This window comes from Pongo abelii, chromosome 13 (genome assembly GCF_028885655.2).
Source record: "Pongo abelii isolate AG06213 chromosome 13, NHGRI_mPonAbe1-v2.0_pri, whole genome shotgun sequence".
Classification (NCBI taxonomy): Eukaryota; Metazoa; Chordata; class Mammalia; order Primates; family Hominidae; genus Pongo; species Pongo abelii.
The window spans coordinates 41,400,051-41,425,012 of NC_071998.2; the positions used below are offsets into that span (position 1 = coordinate 41,400,051).

The following is a 24,962-nucleotide window of genomic DNA, read 5'->3' on the forward strand; positions in this document are numbered from 1 at the left end:
CTTGTATGTTTTTAGTAAATGTTCAGAGTAATTTAATAAAAGCCTTATTTATAAGTTTTATCACAATGGAGATTTAAAAGTTGGATGAGGAAATAAACATTGAAATCATAGATATTCCAAATGTCTTTCGAAGCCTGAGCTACAGCACAAGCTATGGTCTGTATGTCAGGCCTGATAGGATGTAAGGTTGAGCCTAGAAAAAAGGAGGTAGTTACAGAAATTTTTAAATGGGATCGAAACTGTCAATGGATGCATTTGGTTCATCAGATCCAGATTTAGTTCGATGTGCATTTCTGGTTCCTTATCAGATGTAACGAATAGTAGTTGTACTTATTAGTATACTGGCAATTTAGGCCGGACACGGTGGCTCATGGCTGTAATCCCAGCACTTTGGGAGGCTGAGGTGGGGCCGATCACTTGAGGTCAGGCGTTCGAGACCAGCCTGGCCAATATGGTGAAACCCTGTCTCTACTAAAAATAAAAAAATTAGCCGGGTGTGGTGGCGGGTACCTGTAATCTCAGCTACTTGGGAGGATAAGGCATGAGACTCCCTTGAGCCTGGGAGACAAAGGTTGCAGTGATCCGAGATCGTGACGCTGTACTCCAGCCTGGGCAATAGAGTGAGACTGTCTTTAAAAACAAAACAAAACAACAACAACAAAAAATACTGTCAATTTGGACCTTTGGGCTTGAAGTTTTTTCTATTTGACAGCTGAGATTGGGGGCGTGGGATAATACCATCTGCAACTTGTTGGCAAGCACATTATTTGTATTCGAATAGAAAGGACATACTGTTAGAAAATGCACAAGAGGAAAAAGGCTTTTGTAGAGGTCATTTGGCATGTATGTGTATGAAAGGTGAGGCTACAGCAACACTCAGCAGCTGATAAGACCATACACAGTGTAAGATGAATGGAAAGTTTCCTCCAAGCACCTTGGGCTCTCATGTAAAGACTTGGTAAAAAGGTTGCTGATGCTTCATTTACTGTAGTGACAAGCCCCTTTATCTCAGCGGCTGTCAATGTGAGTTGGAATTTCAAATCTTTTTAGGAAGTCTTTTGGACCATTTTAAAATTATTATTATTGCACTGTCCCTCACCCTTTTTTTTTTCCTTCTGATTGCATGACATGTGTAGTCCTCTTTTCTTGTCAGCAATTAGGAGGAAAATCTCAACAGAATGAGAAAACCTTATGACGCTGGAAAGATTTGCCTGAAGTGTTCCCATGTAAGCAGTGGGAATGGACATACACTGAAAGAGAGAGGGGAAAAAAGGCTTTTTGTTGAGAGTGACAGGCAGGCAGGATGAGCAAAGTTTAACCTAAATCCTTTCATTGATATTGCAAAGTCATAAGCCTTCATATGACACTGCCACATTCAACTCACTGTATGATCTGGAGTTCAGTAGCTTGTACCATAGTGCATGTGTGTGTACAGTGTAAACATTTTATGAACTGCAGTGTCTGATCCATCCGTCTGTCTGGGCAAGAGTGTCCCTTGATAGTAAAAAGAACAGCAATCAGGACAGAATTGGTCAATGCGGCATGTCTAATAGTGGGAAGATATTTGAAGGACTCGCTATAGACACAGTAGTCTCTCTAAATAGCCTCTTTGCACCCGGAGTCTTATTGCAAACAGGTTCATTAAGGAGAGACATTCTGACACACAGCATCACAGTAATGAAAGTAGCTCTGTTTTTCTAATATTGTATCTTGCCACTTCAGTTAGGCTGCTAGTACAAGATTTCCCTTGTGTTGTTGTATATTTCTCCAGAAAAAGAATCAGTCTTCATAGAATATACAATTATTTTGTACGGGAATGTATAACTCCTACCTAAGATCCAGTCTTCCCTGTTTATGTGCACTAGTGCAAAAATAATTGGCAAACACATCTTCCAGACCAAAAGATTCCAGCACCTTCAGTTTGTTGGGCTTGAAGACGTTGAACCAGTTATAATAAACTTTAAAAAAATGTGTAATGTTCAAAATGGATTTGTGATCAATCATAAAAGACAAAAAAAATTAGTACAGTTTCCCATGAGGTGTGAGGTTTTTTTCCCTAGGTTTTAGCCAACTTCATATAGTATCAGTTCAAAGGGGGGGAAAATGCAAAAGGTTTTCATCTACTAAGCTTTACATATAACTACTATATGATGACTTAAGCTATTGGATTTTCTGCCTGTTAATGTACAGCATGAACATTATGAACAAGGAAAAAAAGGTTATATTGGTTTAAAAGTGGATATGGAAAATTTAATGTGCTCAAGTGGGAACAATGGCATATTAAAAAAAAACACTCATGACACAGATCTAATAATTCACTTGCCCCTGTAGGAGAAGGGTATCAGCTCTGATACTGGCTCACAGTTTATTTTTATATACACCCCTGGTCCCTGCAGTATACCCCGTGTGTGGGTTCCAGAGAAAAGAAAGAAAATAACCTGTAGGGAAATCAGCCTGGAAACCTTTCATTAAATACATTGTACTTTGTATTGTGTCGTTCACAGACTCTTCAAGAAATAAAGGAAAAACCTGTTATCAGTCTGCATGTGTAAAATATTATATTTGAATACTATCATTTGTTTTAAGATTAAGGCTGAGGCTGCAGACATATTAGTTATTATTCACTTACATCTGGTAGATAATGCAACAGGGATTTAAAAATTCTTTTTCCATTTATAGTCCCTGCCATCCTCCCACCTACCATGAACTGTAAAGATACTACTTTAACTTAAAACTGTGCTTGCTAAAATATTTCAATGTTGGAAATGTTGCCTCTTTATAGAGGATTAGGGTTGTGAGGGTAATAAAATCAGTCTTAAATTTCTTGGCAGAGTTTATCTGTAATTTAGCAAAAGATGCCTTTCTAGGGAAAATTGAAGAAAGTGTTAAATACATTCTTTTATGAGAAAAAATATAAATGGTAAGAGTGTAACTGTGAATAGTGACACCTTTATCAAGTTGAATGTCCTTTGGAGTGAGGCTTTGTCTTGTCATTATAGTTAATGTATTGCTGTTGGTGGGCTTTTAAAATCTGTAAACGTCTTATCTTTTTTGCTGACTATTCATGCAGGATATGCTAGGCAAGCCAACTGTGACACATACTCTGCCTATACTTGTGGCTGCCTCTTGGATGAAAATGAACACATATCTTAAAACCAAACCTTGGGTGCCATATAGCAGTATTTAATGAACTTCTGGGATTGCAGACAGTAAGAGCTGAGTTTTGATCTCACATACCTGGGAACACATTGTCCTACACAGTCTGTTGAAAGATTTATTATTTCTGAAGTAGCTTGTGTTAAAAACCTTGTTTTAAGTATAGAGGGTTGTAAGCCTATCAGTCTCACCAAATTGATACCTTTTTTCACATCTGTTAGACTCAGTGCCACCTCTTGTCCTGAGGACAGATACAGCACGTTCCACTCCAAATTAGGTATCCTTGCTAAGAATTCTTTTTTTGGGGGTCAGAGTCTCGTTCTGTCACCCAGGCTGGAGAGCAGTGGTGTGATCTTGGCTCACTGCAACCTCTGTCTCCTGGGTTCAAGCGATTCTCGTGCCTCAGCCTCCCGAGTAGCTGGGATTACAGGCCTGTGGCACCATGCTCGGCTAATTTTGTGTTTTTAGTAGAGATGGGGTTTCGCCATGTTGGCCAGGCTGGTCGTGAACGCCTGGCCTCAAGTAATCCACCTGCCTCGGCCTCCCAATCTGCTGGGATTATAGGTGTGAGCCACCGAGCCCAGCCCTTTTCTTTTTGTGACAGGGTCTTGCTTTGTCGCTGAGGCTGGAGTGCAGTGGCATGATCTTGCTATCTTGGCTCACTGCAGCCTTCACCTCCTGGGGTTCAAGCAATTCTCCCACCTCAGCCCCTGAGTAGCTGGGTCTACAGGCGTGCACTACCATGCCTGGCTAATTTTTGTATTTTTTGTAGAGATGGGGTTTTACCATGTTGCCCAGGCTGGAAAAAAAAATTTTTGAATGACTTAAGGGTATGGTTTTTGAGAAATAGGGGTGTGCTGTTAGATGTAGAACTTCTCACGTGAAACAGCCCCTGGGTGATTGGTTACCATAGTCATTGTGGGTAAACTCCTGATTTGGAAGTAGTTGCTCCAGTATTCATATGGGTCATTTTGGTTCCTTTCTGGCTTCAGAAGCCTGTCAATTGAGTTCTTAAGCCACAGACCAAGTTAATTTAGAGATGTCGATGTCAGTAATTTACCTTCTGATTGTCAGTGAGTTATTTAAGAAGTATCTTACTATTTTTCTAAGGTGAATGAGCTTTGGGGAGAGGTTTTTCATAACGACCATCTCTGTTTTACCTGAATAGAAAGAGCACAATCAGCCCATATCTGTGACTACACAGGGTTGGCCCTGATCTTAGGGTGGCAGTGGATGAGCATCCACTGTCAACTCTCCAGTATCTCTGGGTGTTCAGTCCCTCGCATTCTGAGATTTGGCCCATACCTTCCAGATTAGCATTGCGCTGTGGGACTATGTTAGTTTCCTCTGCTGTTGAACTGCTTTAGGAAGAAAAGACCTCCTTGTTTCTGGCGGTGACTGCTGGGCCTGACATTCATTTTGGGTCAAGTAATTCATTGAGCAAAACCGTAGGCTGTAGGTTAGGTATACAGCTTCTCCTCCCCATAGGGTTTGTGTAAATTTCCCAAGGCCTGGGAAATTTCTCTGTAATTCCAGAGGGCTCCACTTATCCCAGAGCACCCACGTAGAGCCTGAAAATGCCACAGGTTGGTCTATACTTCACAGCATCAGGGTTTTCTCACGTTCGCAAGCTTCAATGACAAGCTCCACCCACATGAATCTTGTAAGTGGTGGCAGTGCTTGCTTTTATCCAGTGCTTATTGTGTGCCAGGCATTCTGCTAGATGCTTTACATCCATCATCATTTGCTCTTTACATTAAGCTAGGGACTTGGAGACTACTTACCTCATTTTGTAGATGAGGAAGCTGTGTGACTAGTAAGGGGCAAGCAGCACTGGGATTTTTAGATCCAAGCCTGGTCTCATTCCCAGGTCCATGGCCTTTGACATCACATCCTTTAAGCTGCATGGCCTCCCTAACCTCCACTCTCCTTTCCGTTGGCTCTCATGCCTGTACAATGATTACGTCCCTGATTTGGGGTCCTGTCACGTGACCCCCATCACTTATTAACCAGTTGACACTGTTAGTCTTTTCACTGACTGAGTGGCATTTTCCCTGTCAGTAAAATGGGAGAGAATGATCCTTCTTCTTTAACCTGTCTCTGTTATTTATTAGACACCTATTTTATGCTGGGCACTGTGCTAGAACTTCCAGTACAGCAGTGACACGAACAGACGTGGTCCCTGCTCACGAAGCCTGCAGACCTGTAGGCATGGCAAGACACTTAAACAAAAAGTGCACTTAGTTTTGTGCTATATGTCTGAATCATATATAGTTGTTAAGGCCCAGGAACTTTGACTTCAAGTTTAAGCTGCAGCCTCAACAGGCACCATGCTTTTCTAGGGTCCTATTTGTAATTCTTATAGAAGACCCGTTGCTTTCTTTTATATTGCCTACTGATGGATCTTTTTACCTAATCCTTGTTACCTAAACCTTTTCCCCTAATGTTCCCCATTTCAGGTCTCTGGAAGTCAGAAACCTGGAAGTTCTGCCCCCTACCTACTTCTCAGCTTCTTCTTCCCCTCTTCTATTCTCCTGCCGCTGTCTGCGCCATTTGTCTGTTTCTTAAGGTTTCCTGCTCTGCTTTCTGTCTTTCTCTCATTTCTGAACCCTGTTTAAATTCAACCCTTGATTTAATAAGATCTTAGTCCAGTCTCCATTATTTCAAGTCATATATCGCTTTTGAAAAATTTTCTTTTTAAGCGCTTATCCTAATTTTGCATTTGTTTATGTAGGCAGTTTTTCTGTTTCTCCAATTAGACTAAAAGTTCCTTGAGGGTAGGGACCACTCTCTGTCTCTCTGGTATCTCTGGTATCTATCCCAGCTGCTTGTCTGTTTTCAAATACTTACTGAGTTAGGTTGGATTCCACCCCCCTCATTCTCTTCTCTGGATCAGCTCTTTCTCTTTCATCTCTTTGCCTAGCATTTTCATTTATTCTACTTACATGTGCATTTGGTCTGTAAAATTGAACATATCCCAAACTAAACACATCTCCCCAACTCTGCATTTTTCCTTATTTCCAATTCTTGTTAAATGTCTCCGTTGCCATTACCCAAACCCTGTTTGCCTCAGTTTCTTGTAACACTCCCGTTTTCTCACCATCTTCTGAGTAGGAAGATTGATTTAAGGAAAGATTCCTTGGCATCTCCCATAACTTCCCTACCTTCACTGCCACTACTTGGTGGCTGTTACTGACTTCTGTGTCTAAACTGCATAACCTGGCCTGTCATGGTGGTTCACGCCGGTAATCCCAGCACTTTGGGAGGCTGAGGTGGGTGGATCACGTGAGGTCAGGAGTTTTAAGACCAGCCTAGCCAACATGGTGAAACCCCAACTTTACTAAAAATACAAAAATTAGCCAGGCGTGGTGTGGGCGCCTATAATCCCAGCTACTCGAGAGACTGAGGCAGGAGAATCGCTTGAACCCAGGAGGTGGAGGTTGCAGTGAGCCAAGATTGTGCCACTTCACTCCAGCCTGGGTGAAAGAACAAAACTTCATCTCAAAAAAAAAAAAAAAAAAAAAATTGCATAACCTGCCTCTTCACCTCTTGCCCTGATAGATTTGAACATGTCGGATCTTAAAAGTCTTTGATAGCTACTGAAGTATTCACTAGTGAAATAATGTCATGTTTTGGATTTTCTTTAAAATTATCTAGTGGAGGAGGGAGGTAAAGGGGATTTTGGGAGGTGAAACAAGATTGACCATGTGCTGATAATTGTTGAAGTTAGGTAGTGAGACTCACAGAGCGGCTATTATACTGTTTACATTTGTATAATACATGTTTGAAAACCTCAATAATAAAAATTTGAAATAAAACACAGCAAATTTGGGCTTTACACTGTCTATAGATAATATATGAACCTCTTGGCAGAGCATACAACCCTCTCATACTTTTTCCCCAATGCCTCATTTGGCTTCTAATCTCCCTCAACTCTGTATACAGGCTGACTCTACTCTGAAGCCATTTCTGTCCTCAGCATTGATCTCCGGAAAGGCTCAGCTCTACAAAAAAAATCCTCCCTGGCCTAATTTACTAGCCTGATTTGAGTTTTCTCTCCCATATCCCTTAGCACGTACCGCCCTTAGGGGCCTATCACATTGTATGTAATTGTTTCCTTGTGTCTCTCTGAGCACTGACCCCCAGCCAGTTTTATCCTATTACTGAGGACTGCCCAAACTGAGAAGGTTCTCCCCAGCCTGCCAATATTTCAGTTTAATACTCATTGCATGCCTACTGAGTGTTGGGCACTTGATGAATACTTGAGATTTAATTGACTGGTTGCTTCTGGTCTATAATATGGAGAGAGTCTACCATCTGGCTTTCTGGGCTGACCTTGGCTGTAGATTTCATCCCTCTCCCTCACTCTTACGATCTTCCTAGATTCTCCTTTGGGAATGAAGTATATAATGTTCAGAGATGCTTAGGTAGACTATGCTATGTAAGGTAGCCAGATAGTGATTAGCATGTCAAAACCCTTTGTCCAGTCTCTTCTTAATGGTGACTTTAAAAATTGTTAGGCTCTGTATTTACACTTGTTAAGTCCCTCTTTCCTCTCTTTGGTTCATCTTTACTCCATAAAAGTGGGTGGGGGAGTTGTTTTTTTGTGTGGGGAGAGCAGCCTCCAGCCAGCTTTTTGCGAGAGCCCACTCTAAAGCCCCTACACTAGACTCTTCAGGAAAAGCAAAGTAACCTTCCCAAACCATTTAATTCATTTCACTTATTTCTGGCCATTTGATGATTCCAAACTCCAACAGGACCTGTAGCCCAGAGGTAAAAGTAGAAGATGTTTAAAAGATTTGAGGAATGAACTAATTTTTGTGGTCTGGAGAAGTAAGGACCAAGGTATGAGTTAATCACTGTTTTCAAACACATGAAATTATTTTGCATGGAAGGTAGTACCAGCTGTTAGCCATTTGAGTGAAAATAAACAAAAGGACTTAGATTGCAGCTGGAGAGATTTTAGTTAGATAGAAATTTTTCATTAAGTGGTTCTGGGTGGGAACTGGGTTCCCATCCCAGTAGATTGTTGATTTAGGTCCAGATTGGAGGGCAGTGGGGCAGATTTGAGGAATTTAAGCATCCTGAAAATCAGTCCTCATGATTAAAAAATCAGCAGCTGCGAATGCTCTTCGTGTTCAGAGCTACAGAATGAGGATTCCCCTCATCCCTCCCACCTTCCCCCAAGTTGAAAGAAATTAACCTCAATTAAAGGAAATAGTGATGGATGGTTACAGAGATAAGTATGATATATCACACAGGAAAAACTACATTAAAAGAACATTAAAGTTGAGACAGAAAGCACTAAAAGTGAAGAAATTCACAGTTAAGGTTGAAAAGTGATATTGTTTACATCTCTGCTAATATGTAGACCTAACAGGATGCATTAAGCAATTATGAGTGCTGGGCGCGGTGGCTCACGCCTGTAATCCCAGCACTTTGGGAGGCCAAGGTGGGCGGATCACGAGGTCAGGAGATCGAGACCATCCTGGCTAACATGGTGAAATCCCGTCTCTACTAAAAATACAAAAAAAATTAGCCAGGCGTGGTGGCGAGCGCCTGTAGTCCCAGCTATTCCGGAGGCTGAGGCAGGAGAATGGCGTGAACCTGGGAGGCAGAGCTTGCAGTGAGCCGAGATCGCGCCACTGCACTCCAGCCTGGGCGACAGAGCTAGACTCTGTCTCAGAAAAAAAAAAAAGAAATTATGAGTATGCCCTGTTGTGCTAAGAAGTAAGTTTTTTGACTTGACATACTAAGCTTAATACACAGTTTCATTGCCCGGCTTTAATTAAGGCATCATTCGTGACTGATTATAGCCCATGGAAAAAAACCTGTTACTTTTACCAAAAGAGTTTGGGGTTGGTTTTAAAATTTAGCTTTGGAGGGGACCAGGTGGTGATTCTGTGACTGTGCATTTCATTACCTAACATATTTCAGCTTTTCTAAAGTCAAATTATTTCAGCTTTTCTAAAGTCAAATATTTCTATTTAAAAGGCACTAGTTTTGACTAAAATGTTAATAATAACAGATATAATATTGAGTAATACTGTTTCCATCTGTACAGAAAGCAAAATTTAGCTTTTATCCCTTCATTTCAGGGGTGGAGTTTTGCTTCTCCAAAATAGATCTAAAATCTTATGTGTATATTTTAAGCAAATTATTATTGCATTTTAGGAGTCTTAGCCAGAATAAAATCCAATTACATTTTCAATTCATAAAATTACATTGTGACCCCAGAAAACATCCTCTAATTGCTTAAGTTTTTACCTAATAAGACTCTGTGTATGTTTACCATATTAGAGACAAAAATCCCTCAAATGGGTCTAGAATACTAAATATTTGTGTACGATAGAGTATGGATAGTACAAACGTCAGTCCTTAGCTGCTTCATCCCTTGTCTGACTCTAAAGAGTTGTTACTTCTTCCTAAACCAAGAGCCAAGATGGAAGATATAACCTTCCAAAAAATCAGAGTATATGCCACAGTGGGTTTCGTATCCTTACAGAAGATGTTCTCTCTCTCCTTCTTTCTTCTTCCTTCCCTTCTTCCCCATCCCTCCTCCCTCCTTCCCTCCTTCTTTCCCTCCCTCTCATTTATTTTTGGGATAATTTTGATGTCTTTCATTGACCATAAGCTTATTGTGAAGAACAAATTCACTTTATCAAATTTAGCTACCAAATCTTAAAATTTGATTTTTAAAGTAGAAAGATAATTGCTTCTTATTTAAAAAAAACCCGACAAATAAGTAAAGTTTTGTCAATTTGTATAATTCCACATTAATGAACTAGTACATGGGTTAAAATGTTATATTAGTAATTTCAAGAAAGGAAATGTGAGCTATAATTATTATATGTTTTCTATTTTTGTTACATTTAAGGTGAGTCTTGTAAAAGGGCCAATGAAATTGCCTTAAGTAAAATGATTATTAACCAATACAATTTTTGGCATATTGACCTGGGTAATATTAATTTGGGTACATGACAGGATATATACTCGTGGTCTCTTGTCACAGATTTTTAGGTTGAGTTACTTACCAGATGAATGAGTTTGTGTTTCCAATTAATTTTTTTAAAGTTCAGAAGGCCAAAAATTCAGAGACAGATTTGAAAATAAAAATGAAATTGAGGTCACTTTTTTTCTAGTGGCTACTTTGGTATACCGTGCATAGACTCTGTTTCTTAATACAGAAAATACAATCTCTATGCCTGTTTGGAGTTTCAAATGTAATATAAATGTCATGTATCATCATAAGTATGCAAACATGTTTTAAAACACAGAATTGTATGGAAGCAATTACTGGCAGTGAGTGAGCTACACACCCCAAGGGTGGGTTGGGGCCAAAAAAATTAAAGTTCCTAAACAGAATTACTTTTGTGTGGGTGGGAAAGCGAGAGCAAGGTTAACTTTTATTAGGAACCAATCCCAGCTCTTATTTTAATTCTCGTTACATACTTGGTAACTCAAATAAATAAGTAGTAAAGGGACATTAAGGGACTTTGTGTTAGGATTAGTTTTTCCCCCCACTTGCTATAGTCTTCCAGTAGGGAGTGATTAGTGTACAGCAGGAGGGCCTGGTGGACTCCAGTGCATATATAGCTCTGTAGTTTTCAAACACTAGGTCTTGGTTAAAGATGATGTTGCCACCCTTTGTGACATGGTACTTGAGCATTCTTTTGCTGGGTGTGTTGTGTTCATTTTTAGCAGAATGAATGGGATGTAGGAAGGTTAGATTTTATCACTATAAAGTAACATGCTATGTAGTTTTTTGCCACTCACCACTAGCCTGGAGAAGACCTGAATGATAGGTTCTCCCTCTTGATGCCTTCATGCTGTATGTTTTATTTGTTTTCTAACTTCATATAAAATCACTATCATCTGAAGGTGATGATGTTTTTTTTTGTTTTTTTGAGACAGGGTCTTGCTCTGTCACTCAGGCTGGAGTGCAGTGGTGTGAACATCGCTCACTGCAGCCTCAACCTCCTGGGCTCAAGTGATCCTTCTGCCTCAGCTTCCCATGTAGCTGGGACCACAGGTGCATGTCACTACGGCTGGCTAAGTTTTTGTTTTTTTGTAGAGATGGGGTTTTGTCATGTTTCCCAGGCTGGTCATGAACTCCTGGGCTCAGGCGATACTCCTGCCTTGGCCTCCAAAAATGCTGGGAATATATGCATGAGCCACCATGCCTAACCCTGAAGGTGATTTTGCATTGTACTATTTTGTGGGGGTGTGGACCACAAAAATGGAGGGGAATGGAATTGCTCTCTATAAAAATAAATTTATCTTCTGACATTTTCTGGAGCCCTTTGCTAACAAAGTTTAAATGGATCTTTTTTCTAAAGCCCTTGTCACCATAACCTCTCAGCTAGAGAGCCGTTTTGGGTTCAACTGCAGGTTGAGCTGAGCGACCATCTAAGCAGCACAGGGACTAGCAGCCCCTTAACTGTGATCAGAACATCACTGTATTGATGAGTGAGGCTTGGTCAAGTCACTTAACCTTTCTTCCTTGATTTTCTATTATGTACACTGGAAATGATAGTATCTGCCTTTGATCTCATAGGGATGCTTCAGTCCATTAAAGTCATTAAAGCACTTTAAGTAAGGTATAAGGCACTAGATGCAAGGCCTCTTCATTATTGTTATCATTACTGTTATTTTATTACAGTGCTATATACAAAGGGGGTACTTTTTAATGCTAAACAGTTATCTCAGAATATGTTCTGTGGAATCCAGAAGTTGACAGAGGACCTTAAGTGGTCAGGTTATCTTTCTCTTTCTTCTTGAAGCCAGGGTCTGTTCCTCGTTGTCTCTATCTGTTACTTCGGAGAACAAATAGCAAAACCAGGAACACAAAAATTAAAATAGAAAATTGAGACAAATGGGGTAGCTGTAGTCTACTTCGTGTTATTTCCTGGGAGCTGCTGTTGGTGTTGGTTTTCCTAAAGTGGGAAGTTCATTGTGCCTCTCTGGATACTGATCTCCCCTTTCTGTAACGTGCACATCCAGGGGTTTTGAAGTGGATTGTGGGCTTTGATTCATTCCCACTTGCAACTTTCATTTTCTTTGTTTTTTCGACATACCGTTTTACTAGGAAAGAGAAAAACATTTGGGGGCAGGGTGGTTAAAGATCTCTGGATGTCTTTGGATAGTGTTCAAAGGCATTTTGTACAAGATGATTGTATTTCCTACATCAGCCCCTTCTGGCATTTCATCTCAAATACTTCCTCCCTCACACCTCATAAAAAATTCCAGAAGGTGATGTACTTCCATATGGCCTTGGATGGCACCAACTTGATGATGTCCATGAAAAAATAGAGGATCGACGCTCACCTTCCAGAGTGAAGAGTTTGCTTCCTGGAGCATGGGTTCTTTTGATCTCACAAATATCACTATTCTAAAGTAACCTACCCTGTCCTTTATCTTAACATTCTGAAACTGATATTGGTGACTCTATTGGTTCTTCTTGGCTAAAAAGTTTTGCTACTTTCCATGTTCATTCTTTTTAATTTTTGTTACTTTATCATGATAAATTTTACTTCTGTTACCTTATTTATAGACTGATTACTCTCCTCCACCATTTACATGTAACTTGGTAGCATTTTCAATTTCATCAGCTACAGAGCACTAATTCCTCAAACATGGGCCTTTGTAGTTAAGTGGAACTTAAGACAGTTGAGTGTCATGGTCTGAAATGTAAGTTATTTCTGTTGATCAAAAATATTATTTAAGGGAGCCCTGGAATAATTATGAGTACTGAATAATTAAGCCATAAATAAATATAGATTGGTAAAGACATCCATCATTTATTATTTGGTTTTCCAACTTCCATAACTAGAATCCTGAACTTACAAGTATGTTGCTTTATAAATTAAATAGAATGGTTTGCTTTTCTGACTCCCTCTCCCCGCAAAAGCGTAAGAGTCTAACAATGGATTTTCTGGTATTGATTTGTTTGTTTGGAAAATCTTAGATTATATCATAGCTTTGTATTTTAGAATCACTTTCTTGAAGAGGAAGAATACAATTATATGAAATTGGGATTGTTGTGGAAAATCAGAGACATATGTTTGCTATAGGTATAATATTAGTCTTTCAGCATCAAGAGTAAAACAAATGGAATTACCTCTGAAATTGCAGCTAACTATTGTTACCTGTATACCAGAAATATTTTTTCTTCTTTTCATACCACATGTGAAAACTTGTTGTTGTTGTTGTTGTTGTTGTTTTGTTTTGAGACGGTCTTACTCTGTCTTCCAGGCTGGAGTGCAGTGGCGCAATCATGGCTCACTGCAACCTTAACCTCCCAGGCTCAAGTGAGCTTCCTGCCTTAGCCTCCCAAGTAGCTGGGACCACAGGCATGTGCCACCACTCCCAGCTAATTTTTGTATTTTTTTTTTTGTAGAGACGGAGCCGCTCTGTGTTTTACAGGCTGGTCTTGAACTCTTGGGCTGAAGCAATCCTCCTGCCTTAGCCTCCCAAAGAGCTGGAATTACAGGTGTGAGCCATTGTACCTGGCCCTGAAAATTCTTAAGTGGGGATAAGGGATAACAGAACTTCTTGGTTCAATGTTACTAACTTTTCTTCTTTCTTTCTTTCTTTTTTTAAAGAAATGCTGCAGCACTCATTATTTTTTCCCCTGCTTCCCTCTCCTCCCCAAATTTCCTGTCAGCAACTTTGTTTTCTGTTCATTAGAATTCAAACACAATTTAAATTAATTTCCCATGCCACCTTCTCTGTGGTTAGGTACACCTTTGGTGAGTTCACAAATGACTCATTGGACTATGATGATTTTTGTTGATTTCTTACATGGTCCAACTGGGTTATCCTTAGAGATGCCTTAGAACCAGTGGAGGTGTTGGCTGTAGGAATAGATGGACTTAAAGCAGATTACTGGGGATCTCCTGGTATTCATATCCCTGTAGTTGCTAACCAGGCTTGGATTTATCCTGGATTGGACCTTTTTTTCACTATCAGGGCCTAAGGAGCCTTTTTAGGCATTTTATCCAACCTCCTCCCAGCCAGGCCCTCATTACATCCTAAGAATAAGATTTTGTCTGGCAGGGTTGAACTTTAAAGGACCATAAACCATTGTAATATCTAAATTTTTTCACCTCTATTGAAAATGCATGATTTAGACCCAATATATGGATGTACAAATTATTAAATGACTTAGCTATTTATATTCCACCCAATAGTGTGGGTACATTTTTCTGAGAGTTGCTGAACAGCAGTGGTATTTTGAAAAATACTACTCACCTTGAGGAGGTTACATTGAATTTGTCTTTTTTTGGCTTAGTTTTAAAATGAAGCTGATTACTTGGTGGTATACTTAGATGGTCTTTGTTAGGACCCTCTCCTGTCCTGCCTTCCCCCATGGAAGTATCATTATAGATATTTCCTACACATTCTCACTGCAAATAAAATTCAGAAAATACTTAGCTCGGAAGAGTTTCTGTCTCTGGCCCTGCGCGGTGGCTCATGCCTGTAATCCCAGCACTTTGGTAGGCCGAGGTGGGCGGATCACGAGGTCAGGAGATCCAGACCATCCTGGCTAACGCGGTGAAACCCCGTCTCTACTAAAAATACAAAAAATTAGCCGGGCGTGGTGGCGGGTGCCTGTAGTCCCAGCTACTCGGGAGGCTGAGGCAGGAGAATGGCGTGAACCCGGGAGGTGGAGCTTGCAGTGAGCCGAGATCGCGCCACTACACTCTAGTCTGGGTGACAGAGCGAGACTTTGTCTCAAAAAAAAAAAAAAAATAGTTTATGTCTCCAAAAATTAAGGTATTCTATGATATTTATGTGACTTCTACCTTCAGTTGTGATTGTAGAATGCCTTCACAGATTTAAAATAGATACCAATAAAACGGAATTATATATAAATGGCATGGTTAAGAATGATTGTTCTCTTGATTTGTTTTCAAGCTATGTTTAGTATTCCTTTTTTCTTCTATGTATTTTGAGGGATTTAACACTGAGTCATATAGATAGTGTTAATTTTCATTTCAGTTTATAAACTTCTATCAAGACGATAAGATTTCAGCGTAAAAAAAATTAAGGAAAATATATTTGGTGGTTTTCCTCCTCCTGAAATCTTAAAAGTTACCATACTTTCCATTAAAGTCCTCTCTAATATCTGTACAGAAAACATACTGTTCTTGAATAAAACAAAATTAATTTGTGGTCCTTCTGTGGAAAAAGACCCTTATCATAGCAAAGTACAAAAATAGTAAAAGCAATTAATGAAATAAGCCTCAATTCCAATTGCCTAGATTTTTGTGTGAAATCATATCTTTCTTATTACAGAAGTGTGAGATTATAGCCAGCTGTTGGAGTAGTAACTTGTAATCCATTTCTCTATGTTGCTTTTTGGTGTGAAGTGAAAATGATTACCATGAAGTTAAGTGTTATAACCTACTTTAAATGAATTAGTTTCTTGGAATTTATTACTGGTAAAAATCAGAACAAATTTCCTTAGGAATCTGTGTTTATACCAAAAACATGAACTTTGACCGTAGAATACTGTTCCCATTCAAATGAAAGATAATTTAAATAATATTTTTTAAAAGGTTGATTTAATTTTACATCTGTGAGTATAAATACAACCAGTTGATTCTTCAAAGATTTTTGATTGTGATAATAAGATTGATGGATATATTGTGCCTTAGCCTTATATTAAATTGGCAGATTTTTAAATACCGGATAATTAGAAATGCTATTAATTCTCAGCGTAGAATGCTAACCTAACATTTTTGTATGTCTTGTGCGGTCAATAGAATAATGGCCACCCAAGCATGACCAGCTTTTAAGAACTTGTGAATATATATCTTACATAAGAAACAGGACTTTGGGCTGGGCGCGGTGGCTCATGCCTGTAATGTCAGCACCTTGGGAGGCCGAGGCGGGCAGATCATGAGGTCAAGAGTTTGAGAACTGCCTGGCCAATATGGTGAAATCCTGTCTCTACTACAAATACAAAAATGAGCCAGGTGTGGTGGTGTGCACCTGTAGTCCCAGCTACTTGGGAAGCTGAGGCAGGAGAATCTGGGAGGCAGAGGTTGCAGTGAGTCAAGATGGCACCACTGCACTCCAGCCTGGGCGACAGAGTGAAACTCCATCTCAAAAAAAAAAAAAGGGAAGACAAGGGACTTTGCAAATGCGGCTAATGTTAAGGACCTTGAGATGAGGGAGATAATCCTGGATTTTCTAGGTGGACCCAGTCTAATCACATGAATCATTAAAAGCTGAGAACTTTTCCCAGCTGTGGTCAGAGAGAGAGGACCATGGAAGAATAGTAAGAGAGCTCTAACATTGCTGGCTTTGAAGATGGGTCATCTGGGCCCTAAGCTAAGGAATACTGGTGGCGGACAGAAGCTGAGAAATACAAGGAAGCAGAGTCTCCTTTTGAGTCTCTTAAATGGATGGCAGCCCTGCTGATATCTTGACTTTAGCCCAGTGAGACCTGTCAGGCTTCTGACCAATATAACTGTAAGATAAGAACTTTGTGTTTTAAGCCACTAAATTAGTGGTAATTTTTTAGGGTAGACATAGAAAACTAATATACCTTGCTTTGTGTTTGTAATTTGTTGAATAAAATTATCACCAAACTCTCTAAATACTGTAAAGCAACAAAAAGCTATTTGCTTGCATATAAAATTGTAATTTATAAGACTTCATTATAATGGATTGTTACAATTAATTTTGCTTTTAAATAACGATGAACTTGATGCAACCTTGCAAATATGCTTTTTTTTTTTTTAAAAATCAAGGGTTGCTTTGCTACTATTGTACCAGGAATATAGTAGGCAGTCAATAATTGTTGGAAACAGTAAAATTACATAGTCAACATTTTCATTAGCTATTGTTAATGTTGTTGTTAACAATGGAGTTTTGAGAAAGGGGCTTAAGGAAATGTAGGAATGTAACTGTGTTAGGTCTTAAGAAGTATCTCCAAACTTTTGACAGATATTTCTCACATTTCTATTTCTGTCATGTTCGACAGTTGTCAAGAAATTGCTCAAGGGTTTATTGGACTCAAGCGCCAGGGCATGAGTGAGTTTATCTCTGTCTTGATAAGCTAGACACTGGTGATAGCCAGAAAGTAGTGGTGATGGGGAGTTCTGATTCTTCAGATAATCGTTTCCTATCTAGTTAGAAAATGACAGGATTCAAGATGTTGTACCATATAGCAAGATATTTAAGATCACTGTAAATATGTATAATAAATTAGGTAAATCTACATGCTTTTAAATAGCTTTTAAGCTGCTTGTCTACTTTCATGGCTAGTATGTTGGAACATTCAATCAGAAGTATTTATTGAGTCTGTCTGTACTAGGCACTGGGGATATAGGTTCAAAGAGCCCTACCATCATGGTGCTTATTGACCCATAAGGAAGATAGAAATTAAATAATTACCAGTGTTGGAAAGTAGTACAGGGTGCTTTAGGAATAGGTAATTACCTTCTCGGGTCTATTTTTATTTATTTATTTTTAAAATTTATTTTATTATTATTATACTTTAAGTTTTAGGGTACATGTGCACAACGTGCAGGTTAGTTACATATGTATACATGTCTCGCTCTGTTGCCCAGGCTGGAGTGCAGTGGTGTGATCTTGGCTCACTGCAAGCTCTGCCTCCCGGTTTCAGGCCATTCTCCTGCCTCAGCCTCCTGAGTAGCTGGGACTACAGGCACCCGCCACCATGCCCGGTTAATTTTTTTTGTATTTTTAGTAGAGACAGAGTTTCACTGTGTTAGCCAGGATAGTTTCGATCTCCTGACCTTGTGATTTCCCCGCCTCGGCCTCCCAAAGTGATGGGATTATAGGCGTGAGCCACTGTGCCCGGCCTAGGTCTAGTTTAAGAAACCATTTCTGAAGGCAAGGGAAGAGGTTCAGGAATGAGGAAAGAAAAAAGCTTTAAAGCAAAGAAAGAATGTCTGGAGCAGAGAAAATCTGGGATCACTGTGAGAAGGTGATAAGGTGGTTAGGTTGGCAGAGATCAAATCTTACAGGGTCCACTTAAATGATTTTGGAACCTCAGCTGCAGTTTGAAGAATGTATTGGAAGGGAGAAAAAGGTGACTCCAAGAAGCTGAGGTAGGAGGCTGTTTGAACTGTCAAAATATGAGTCTGTACCAGAGTAATAGAGAGAGGAATGGAGGATAGATCCAGAGATACTTAGGAGATAAACTAGAAAGATTTGGAGATTGACTGCATGTGGGGTGTCAGGGGGCAGGGAGAGGTAGTTGGGGAAATAAAATAATCATGCCAACAAAAAAGACATATTATCCACAGCGAAGAGAGAGAGAATATAATTTATTATTGAGTAGGCATAAAAAGATTTTGCAGGTATGTAAGATATCTCAAAAGTGGCTATGAAGTTGGGGACAAAATCACAGTTAATACAGAACATCAGAAGAAAGTATATTCTTAATAACTTCTCATCCCTTTGAGAGACAAAGAAAGGGTTGTCCCTTGTGATAGTCTTCTGTACATCTCATGAGAGACACTTGAGTTAATCCCAGAGGTTTGTTTTTCACATATCTAGAGTTGGTTTGGCACATGACTTAGACGTATCTCTACACTGTAAAAACTGGAGACTGAACTTAATCCTTAGAGAGATTTATCTCTGTTCCAAAGGTTAGAGTAAGGACTCAGATTCACGATGTCTCCAAGGAAACACTCCTAAGAAAAGCGGAGAAGGATAAAATGGTCTTTTATAAATGGAGAAAATCATTTTCCAAGCCCTCAATAGCAGATGGTACCATTTACTGAGGTGGGCAGCGCTGGAGGAGGAGCAGATTTGAGGAGTAATAAGACAGACACTTGGGAAGATGTCAAGTTTGAAGTTTCTATTAGACACTGCCCCGGAAATGACAGGAGTGCATTCATAGTGGAGAAGGGAGATCTAGGCTAAATACAGACATTTACTAGCCGTCAACAGGTAGTACTGAACCCTGGGAATGTACTGGGTGGCTTAGGGACATGGAACGGTGGGATGGGGAAGAAAGGATGGGAGGTCATCTCTTTTGTTATATAGTCACATAGTTAGCATAGGGATATTACCCTAATGGTTAAGCGCAGCAGTGGTCGACATTTTCATCTTTTGACTACTTTTCCTGGATAATGTAGCTAAAAGTTTACATCACCTACTTTTGTAATCTAGACTCCTGCCCTTTTCTGTTAATAGGGTATGTTCTGAGGTGGTTTCCCCCCACAGCCTCCTTTCCTTTTGTTCACTGATTATGCATTCTCTTCAGTCCCCTGGGTCTCCTGTGGACTGTTTTCCTGCACCCAGTGTGCTTCTGCCTCCCTCCATTTGAGGCTATGTGTCTTCTCATGCTGTCTTGCTCTCTCTTTTTGAACTGTTGCTTATTTGGAAATATTTTCAGTTATTTCCACACATAACTTTTAGATGTTTATACCTTTTTACAGAGTCAGGTATCCTTTTTCTGGTGTATTTATTTGGTCTGGAATGTGTCAGGTTTTGAGGCCACAGCACAGATGCTTTGCTCTCCCATGAGTGTGGGCAATATGCGGAGAATGGCTTTGTGTGGATTGGAAGTGGAGGTGAAGGGGGAAGTATCTTGTTGGGAAGAAATACCTGACTGTGGCCCTCAAGTCCTTGTTGGGTGGATGCATTTAATAATGATCTTAGTGAATCAGTTGCTGCATATTGAAAACAAGATGGCTGGGGCTGGGTGCGGTGGCTCACACCTCTAATCCCAGCACTTTGGGAGGCTGAGGCGGGCAGATCACCTGAGGTGAGGAGTTCGAGAGCAGCCAGGCCAAGATGATGAAACCCCATCTCTACTGAAATTACAAATATTAGCTGGGCGTGGTGGTGGATGCCTGTAATCCCAGCTACTCAGGAGGCTGAGACAGGAGAATCGCTTGAACCTGGGAGGTGGAGCTTGCAGTGAGTGGAGATTGTGCCACTGCACTACAGCCTGGGCGACAGAGCAAGACTCTGTCTCAAGAAAAAAGAAAAAAACAGAAAAGAAAAAGAGATGGCTATTTGAACCTATAACTGAACCTATAATTGGAAAATGAAATATGGGGTGAGGGAAAGACCCTCTCATTTGTATTTACAAAAATATTTTGATCTGGATTAAAATAGCAGTGACCTTTGCTCTTTATTATATTGGACAGGTCAGTTTGCAAGTTTGTTGGGTTGGGGGCAGCTTTTCTGAATCAGACTCATATACTGATAAATTCTGCACTTGGTGGAGGAGGCAAAGGTTCTTATCCAGAGACACTTTAGGGAACTGGGGTTTGGCAAGTAGGAAAACAGGTAGAAATGGCACTCAGGGACATTTCATTTTGTGATGACTGACTGTGAGCTGAAGATAAATACATAAGAAAGGTAGGCAGTGATGCCTTGGACAAAGATTTTATCAACTGGCAGTGTGAAATATTCTGTAGACTAACAGTTCTAATGAGTTTATCTTAGACAGTCTGAGAGTGTCGGTTAATAATTTACCCTTTCTGAGAGACAGAGGCAGCAATTACAGGCTGTAAGCGGGCACTCTGAGGCTTCTCGCTTTGCTGGAGCCCATCTGGGCTGGAGCCATGGACCCCATTGGTTGTGACACAAGTACGAAGTGTCTGCACTTTGGCATATGGAAGCTTCAGAGCACTCAGTAAGGCACAGACATTCAGTGTGATTCACTTCAAGTGATATCTAAAGTAATGGATTACTGTAACTACCCATCTGCTCCACATCAAAAAGAATAGAACTCTGTATAGATATTTTTAAAGTTTATTTTGAAGTAGGATGGTGTTGTATATGGAAGAGAGGGTGGTGGTGGAAAAATAGTTTATTTTAAAGAAATATTTATGAAGCTTCAGAGAAGGGACAAACTGGGCTTGCTGATTGATACCTGGAATATGCTTTTACTGTCTAACAAAATATTGGATCCAGCTGTACATGTAAGACTTACCCGTTGGCAGTGTGATTGATACTGTTAAAAACTTGAGTCTTTTTACCCCTTGCCATACAATTTGCTTTGATGCAATAGTGAACACAACTCCACTGTAGATTTAAGTATTATTTATGTGAATTTTATTTCCCTGTTTAGTCACTGAATCACATTGTAGTGTTGGCATGGTAAGTTTTGTAATTTGCTTTCCCGTGTGAAGAGTGCTTTTCTTGAACCAAATGTTGACTTCTGCATACTTTTAAAAGTTAGGCTTTATGTCATTACAAAGATTTACAGTTATTTAATAATGATTTATTGCAGTAATTTATTCTGCCAGCTGTGGCACATTTTCACTGGAATTTGTAAATCAAATTTATATAGAAATTTACCAGGACATGCATTTCAGGATTTAATAGAATATACTCTAAAATCTTTTTGAAGAATGTAGTTTTATGCTTACACATTTAGGATTAAGCTTTACCTTAACAGCCATTGTTACTATTCAAACTGCTGTGTTTGTCCCACAGTCATTGAAAAGAAGAGTCAATGAGATCTGTTAAAATACACAGTTTCAGGTCATCCACTTTGTTTCCAGACCTTTAGTGTCATGTTATATTTGACCTGGGATATTCATATGATGTTGAGGGACATGGAAACATCCTGACATTAGGCTCTGTGCAGTTCTTTAAATTTTTAATCATATTAAACTATGCATCCAGAATCATAACTGAGAGTGAATGTAGTGCACTGTATTCATTTAGAAACCCTAAGTGTCAGATTTTCTCTCCCTTTTTCAAAACTTACTGGCTAATAACCATGTGGAATACATTTAGCATTGGCTGTGCCAGCTCACACTCCTGTAGCTTCTTTGGAATGCACAAATATGGCAAGTTATTGTATTCTTTCTTATTTCAAAAAAGATTGTTGCGATTTTGTTTACTTGATGATATATATGTTTCTAGAGAGAGAATAGAATAAAAAGAAAACTATACAGATTATTTTATAACTTGTGTCATTAAAAAAATCTAGCAATTTGAGAGGCTGTATTTAAAATGTGTGATTGCCAAGTAATTTGTAAGAATGATTTGTTCTCTAAGACTGGATAAGAATTTTACTTCTAAGATTAAACTACTAGTTCACAGCTTCAGTCAGCTGGTTATTTTGTGTACAACAGCATGAAATGTCTCATTTGACTTACTACTGCCCCCCAAACACATTGACTTAATTGATCAGTTGTTGTAATATTGTGAAGATACAGTCTAAATGTGCCTTGAAGCTAAACTTTCAGGTTATAGTTAATTGTATTTAAAGCAGTGGGCTTTGGACTATCTAAAAAGGAAGTGAAAGCATTTGCAAATATTGTAGCCTTTAATTTTTCATAATAGTTTGTGTTTATTATTATTATTATTATTATTCAAGCACTAGTAAAACATAGCTTAACAAAACAAAATGAGCCAAAACAGCTTACCATCTGAAATGTAAACCCAGTTTATCGTCGGATCTCTTATTTTTTAAAAGACGTAATTTCTTAAAAGAAATTATTAGAACAGTTAATTTTGTCTTCAGCTAGGAGTTCAAGTTACCGTACATAAAAAACTGGATCTTTATCTTATTAAGATGAAAATATTTTTTTTTCTTTGAGAGTCTTGCTCTGTTGTCCAGGCTGGAGTGCAGTGGTGTGATCTGGCCTCGCTGCAACCTCTGCCTCCCGGATTCAAGCAATTCTCTTGCCTCAGCCTCCCGAGTAGCTGAGATTACAGGCGCCCGCCACCATGCCCGACTAATTTTTGTATTTTAGTAGAGATGGGGTTTCACCATGTTGGCGAGGCTGGTCTTGAATTCCTGACCTCAAGTGATAAAACTGCCTCGGCCTCCAAAGTGCTGAGATTACAGGCGTGAGCCACTGCGCCCGGCTGAAAATAATTGTTAAAAATCTTTAAATATATATATATATTATTGTGCTGGGGACAGCAGCTTTATATTTCTAGAACAATTGTAATAACTTTTTATATGATTTATGACTCTTCACAGTGTTTGATATTTACTTTTATTGTGAGAAAAATTAATCTGCAATGCAAGGGAAGTCGAGAGATAGGGAGATTTCTTGAAAGGGAGCAAAGATAAGACTTTTTCTTGAGAGAGTTCATTGCTGATTTCTTAGATGTGATGCTATGTTTTCCTTGAAAGCATGTAACATTTGTGTGCTGAATGGATCATGGAGAACGCATGAACTCCTTAGTTTACATTTACTCATCCAGTACTCTAGTGCTCACAATATACTAGGGTTTTTTTTTTAAAAAAACCATTTTCAATGCAATTTAAGAGAATATTTTAGAATTAAGTTTTCACAGTTTTGTAGTTTTTTTTATTTCACAGTTTTGTAGTTTTTTTTAGACTTCAGTGATGTTTTAAATGTTTTCCTTGTGCTTACCTGGAAAAGCTTTTTAAATGATACCAATTTGGAATGTTAAAAAAAGGTATAATTCTGGGATGACAGATATATTTAATCTTGTGGGTGAATTTAGACTGATGGTTGGTGAATGCTTTGAGAGTCTGAGGTGGGCCAGAGAAAAAAGACACAACTCTGTACTTGGTTAGCAATGCCTGCCATTGCCGCTGAGGTACCAGTCAATGGAAGCATCTCCTGAATTCATCTCCCTAGCCCAGAAACTTCTGTGTTACTGTAATCATTCGTTTATTCATCTTGTGTTCATTCATTCACCCAATTTTTTCAACATTTCTGAATATGTAGCAGCATGCCAAGCATGGTAGGAATATAGTGGTGAAGCAGGCATGAATTTGCTTTCAAGCCTTGGTGAGTGGGAGGCTTAATCGTTCATTAACAAAGAGTTGAAAACAGGGTGGCAGCGGTTTTGGCAAGAATGTGTTACGGTCTAATTCAGAGATACTGAACTTGGGACCTAAGTAAGAAGGATATTCTATTGTAGAAATCTGGCAGATTCTAGAGTTTGTTTGAGAGCTCTCTTGCATTTGCTCAATGGGTATGCCAGGCATTCTGGAGGGATGCCCATTCCCATCTGACAGGTTAGATGATCCCCTGGTCAAATGTATAGATGATGTCCAACATCTCCATAATGCAAGGCAAAAGTAGGTTCTGTAAGGGGAATGACATGACATTAGTTTAGAGATGAGTGGTAAAGCCATGTGCTGTTGGGTGTGATGCCAGTCAGTAGTAGATGGTAGAGAATTGAAGATAGAGCATAATTTTAGTGTTCAGCCATTTTTAATTTCAGAAAATATTTTTAGGTAGAAATATTTTAACTGTATGGTACATGTATTGGTACAAATATAAATATCAAATTATATTTCTGCCTTCACCATTTTTTCCAGCTAGAAATCTTATAATTATCTTTAGCTTCTTTTCCCTTAGAGCTAAAATTATTTTAGGCATCAGTTCTCGTAGATTCTTTAAAACAGAAAACAAAACTCTAAATTGTTAATTTATTTCTCACAATTACCTAGTTTAGGCCCTCATGCTCTGTGATGGGCTGTCCATTTCCTATTAGTGTCTACTATAGTTTCAAGTGTAAATGCATGCAGTATAAATGAATATAAAACTGATAAAATTCCTCGTTCTTAGAGCTTATGTTCTAGGGGAATATTTGAATACAAACAAATCCCCTAATTTAATACTTCTGTTTTCTGCTGCATTCACCATTCCTAGATGAAACATAACTTCTGTTACTTAACTATTGTGTTCAGAAATTTGAAGTCCAAATTTCAAGGCCTCTACAGTTTGCCTGTATATATGCTTTCTAATCTCATGTCTTATTAATTAATATCTTTCATCTATCCAAGGAACAGTTCCTTACACTTTTTTTTTTTTTTTTAAAGCACAGGATCTCTTTCTCTTGCCTAGGCTGGAGAGCAG

At 39.1% G+C, this 24,962-nt stretch overlaps 1 protein-coding gene across 20 annotated transcripts in view; it reads left to right on the plus strand.

The window, feature by feature from the left end:
* Nucleotides 1-24,962, plus strand: part of BNC2 (basonuclin zinc finger protein 2) — a 449,492-nt gene that overhangs the window by 97,033 nt on the left and 327,497 nt on the right. The gene's annotated exons all lie outside the window — the stretch shown is intronic.